The following is a 4,737-nucleotide window of genomic DNA, read 5'->3' on the forward strand; positions in this document are numbered from 1 at the left end:
GAGGCTTTGTTACGTCCCGTACTTTAGAAGTCCTGAATCTGGGGTCGGTCCCCAGAAGACAACAGCCAGCCGTCACCACCAGACTCGGCTGAGCTTTAAGTGACTTGTTTCTTCCTGTTTTACTGTTTCCAATACAACAGAATTAGACTGCTAGTGCTTACACAACACAAGCTCACCAGACAGACAAATCTTGTGCTTTCCTTTTAGAAATGAAAGTAGCAGTGGGCAAAAGAGAGGCCTAGTTTTTATGTATGAAGTGTGACCTGGATTTATTATTATTATTATTAACAGTATTTATATACCGCTTTTCAACTAAAAGTTCACAAAGCAGGTTACAGAGAAAAATCAAATAACTAAATGGCTCCCTGTCCCAAAAGGGCTCACAATCTAAAAAGATGCAAAAGAATACCAGCAGACAGCCACCAGAACAGACACTGCTGGGGTGAGATGGGCCAGTTACTCTCCCCCTGCTAAAATAAGGAGCACCCACTTGAAAAAGTGCCTCTTTTTCAAGGATTTGCCTGGATAATACCACGTTAAAATGCTGAATGTAATAGTCAAGGTGCATGCTCTTTGAAAACGTAATTATTTAACAGTCAACAGTCAACAAAACCTTTATTAGGCATAAACATTTGATAGGTGAGGACTCTGTACAGAAATCGTAGAGAGAGTATAAACCTAATTAGTACACAAATATATGTATATGTGCACACCTGTGTGTGCACACAGATACAACGTACATTACATTTTACAAACAAACGTGACTTATTTAAAAGACAGAAACAATCAGTTACTCTGCGGATCTTGCCAGAATATAGCCTACTCAGTGATTACTTGGTACAGAAAGCTTGGCTCGATTCAGAATACTCAAATTTAGGAACTGTGCAACTGAGAGGGTTGTATGCTCTACATCACCTGCTAGAAGGAATTGAATTATATCTTTCTCAGAATGCCCTGTTTTAGGATGGAGCAAGGGGGAGAGAAATTGCTGCCTTAGTACTTGATATCTGGGACAGTGCAACATAATGTGTGTGGATGATTCTACTTCGCCTAAATTGCAGCTACATAAACGATCTTCCCTGGAGGCATTTCTAAATCTGCCATGCAAGTCATTAGAGGGGGTCACATTAATTATTACCATGACTTATTTGTATATAAATGATGAACGCACAGTGGGTGAGAATCAATAGATACAGTTTACATTGTATTGTTAAAAGTGGAACTAAAGTTCTCTCATTCCTAGCTCAAATCAAGTTTATTTCACTGTTTGGACCAGTATTCTCAAGTTCAAAACAATAATTGAAATTACATCATAATTCTTAACATTTGCATAGTGCTTTCTACATGTGCAGCATACATCCTTTGAATTATCCTGATGGAATCCTTACAACAAACCAATAATGTTATTGTCTTCCATACTGCAGCTGAGGCTTGGAGGGAGTGGTTTGCCCACGGTCACCTATTGAGTTCACAGTAGAGGTGAGAATCAACCCAGGGATATTTTAATTTGCTGCTCAGCCTCCTAGCCACTGTGTGATACCAGCCGTCTGATACATAGGCCTCATCACTGCAGGAGATGGGGAAATTAGTGTGTATGGATACATTTAGAGAGCACAGAGAAGCTGTTTTGTTCTTCCCTCATGTGACTGCCTCTTAAGATGCTCCTGTATTTCTGGTCAACTTACTAGTTCAGTGCACCAGAGGTATGCAGGTATATGTATAGCCGCCTACACATATACTGAACACACACTGAACAAGTCAAGCTGTACCTGCTGGCCAGGTTTGCTGATACTGATATGACCACTTGCCATATGACAACTTGCCACCTCCCAGAGAAGTGGAGGGATGGGACAGGCATGCACCTGACAGTATTTTAACACTGATATTGTGATAGCACTGATAGTACAAGCTGGGGTAAAAAAAGAAGCATAACAAATGGGCTTCAAATTTACTGTTTTATTTGTTTCCAAAGGAATGTTGACTGTATCCAAGGGCAGACCTCACTGAGAATCTTACCTGCTCTCACTAAAACCTTGCCACGCTCTCTTTGAAATCTAAAATGTTAGGCTAACAGTATGAAAAAGGTCCTGCCCCAACCAGTTGTGCCCTCGGGCAGCCATTTGACCCAGCTGTTGAAAGTTTCTGAAGAGGGTACAGTTCAGTTGTCACAACCAAACCATTGTATGCCCATCATGAATGGGCTTCAGGCTTGCAAACCCAACTGCAACTATGATTCTGATTTAAAAGGCTGAATATTGTGGCAAATGATACCACAAACCAGAAAGTAATGGGGGTAGGGAAGGAATGCATAAACCCAAAGCCTCTGTGAATTTGAACGTGCTTGCCATTTTAGTTGGTTGTAATAAAGATATTTAGTCAACACATTCTTATCCCACTTTTTCCTCACTTACATGGGTACCCAATACATAGAAATCTCCCTGTTTGGATTTTGTTTTATCATTAACTAAACTGGTTTCTGAATGAGGGAATATTTATATTTGGCCACAAGGGGTCTCCCTAACACTATGACAAAATGCCTTTCTGCCCACTTCCTACAGCAGTTGGGGCAGAGAAAATAACAGAAAACAAAACTTATTTTTAAAGCTGAATTGTGTCTACCTGGTAAGATCCTAATTTTCTCTTGCCCAGTTTTGTGTTACATTTGATTCACGTCTTCACAATTTTTTTTCTCTTTGTACCCTTTCTTTTTATTTCAGTGCAGTTGCTGGCAGCTGATAGCCCTTATTGCAAAAGAGCAGATGACAAAGTTCTGAGTTTTCTGAGCAGCCACGAGTTTCTGAGCAACCTGTATTTTGAATTTTTTTCCCCCCATACACATTCATATGGGTTTGAGTCATGGAAGAAAAATGTTTCATTTCCTAATACTGGGACAATCTGCCCTCAAGATCTATTTATCAATCTTCATTTAGAAGTAGACTTTTTAATTTATTTATTTAGTTGGTGGCTAATACATTCCACCATCCCAGGTAATTACTGCCATTTTGGAACAAAGTGTTTGGGCAGGTGGCAATGGCTTGACTTCAGGTTTTCCAGAATACTACCCATCATGATCTGAATTTCTTCCACCCTGGATTTTGTCACAGTTTTGGGACTGAAATAGCCAAGGAGATGATGGGCACTATCCTAACCAGGTCTACTCAGAAGTAAGTCCTATTTTGTTCAATAGGGCTTATTCTCAGGAAAGTGTGGTTAGGATTGCAGCCTATGAGTCTGCTGGTTTTGTTTGCTGGGTCTCTCAGAGGCTTTTAGTGATATTGATTGTGGTGTCCTGGTGTACCACGATGGCTGAGAGACCTACAGCACAATTCTATGCATGTCTACTCAGAAGGCCCAATGAGCGTAATGGGATTTACCCCCAGGTAAGTGTGCATAGATGCAAACCTGGATTTTGCAGTTCAGAGCTCACCTCTGCTATGAATGCACTAGATAACCTTAGGCAAGCCATTCACCATCACCCTCAGGGTGCAGTCCTAACCAACTTTCCAGCACTGACATAGCTGTGCCAATGTGGCATGCACTGCATCCTGCAGTGGGGAGGCAATCAAGTAGGCCTCAGCAAGGTAAGGACATGTTTGTTACCTTACCTTGGGGCTGCACTGCAGCTAGGTTAGTGCTGGAAAGTTGGTTAGGATTGTGACCTCAGTTTTCCAGCTGCAATATGGGCATAATGAAACTTACCTTACAAGTTTCAACATACCTTACAAGATGACTTCAACATAATACATACTATTAACACATAATACATAGTATTAATACACAACTGCATAATACTTTGCACAGTTAACAAATGCTTATTAATCTTCCTGTTGGGTCACTGTTGTGCCACAGCTGCTCCACACTGGGCCTTGTGCCCGCTTAAGGCTGATTGGTTTCCCTTGTTAAACTCACAAGTGCAGCAAGCAAAAGTCAGAGTCAGGTCCCAGTCCAATAAATGCAGATTACCAACTCACAGTCCAAAGTCCAGGTAAGCCAGGTCAGGTCTCCTCTGGGTCAGCTAGCATCTCTCTCTGGGTCAGGGTAGCCTTTGGTCTTTCTGAAGCTGCCTTTTATCCTTGGATGTCTCATAATCCAAAATGCAGCTCAGCTGTGAGCTACCTTGTTAAGTCCAAATTAGGCTCAGCTGAGCCATCTCTTCAGTCCATGTCCATTCAAAGTCCCATCAAGGTCAAATGAAGCTCAGGTGTCCATCAGAGTCCCATTGGCCTTGATTGATTACAGCTGTGGAGCCAGCCCTGCCCTTCCCAGAGCTGTCAACCAGCTGTCAAAACATGGAATCACTGTCAACACCACATCATCCACCTGATGATCTTCTGATCTTCCATTACAGTCACTTGACTGGAATTAGGGGGTTAGGAGGCACGATTTTGCCTGAATGTATCTGAAGATTTGATACCACAAGGTCATGCTGGAGGACATTTGTTCAAACCCTTGACTGCTGGTTTATAGAAGGGGTAGACAACCTACAGCCCATGGACAGGCTGGATCCAGCCCACCATCCAAAATCAACCGGCCAGAAGACCGAAACAGAAATATCCACCTGGCCTGCAATGGTCATAAAAAGAATTAAAGTTTGTAATTCTATCTCTGCAAGGCTTACTGTGTAAGCAGACCAAGGGCAGAATCTTCCTTAGAGCACCATTCTCCATCTTGGTATGCACCTCTCCGTGCCGTGCCCATCTTTTCATAGCTCTATGGACTGATCAGGAGGTTTGCACA

This window comes from Tiliqua scincoides, chromosome 4, assembly GCF_035046505.1.
Source record: "Tiliqua scincoides isolate rTilSci1 chromosome 4, rTilSci1.hap2, whole genome shotgun sequence".
NCBI lineage: Eukaryota > Metazoa > Chordata > Lepidosauria > Squamata > Scincidae > Tiliqua > Tiliqua scincoides.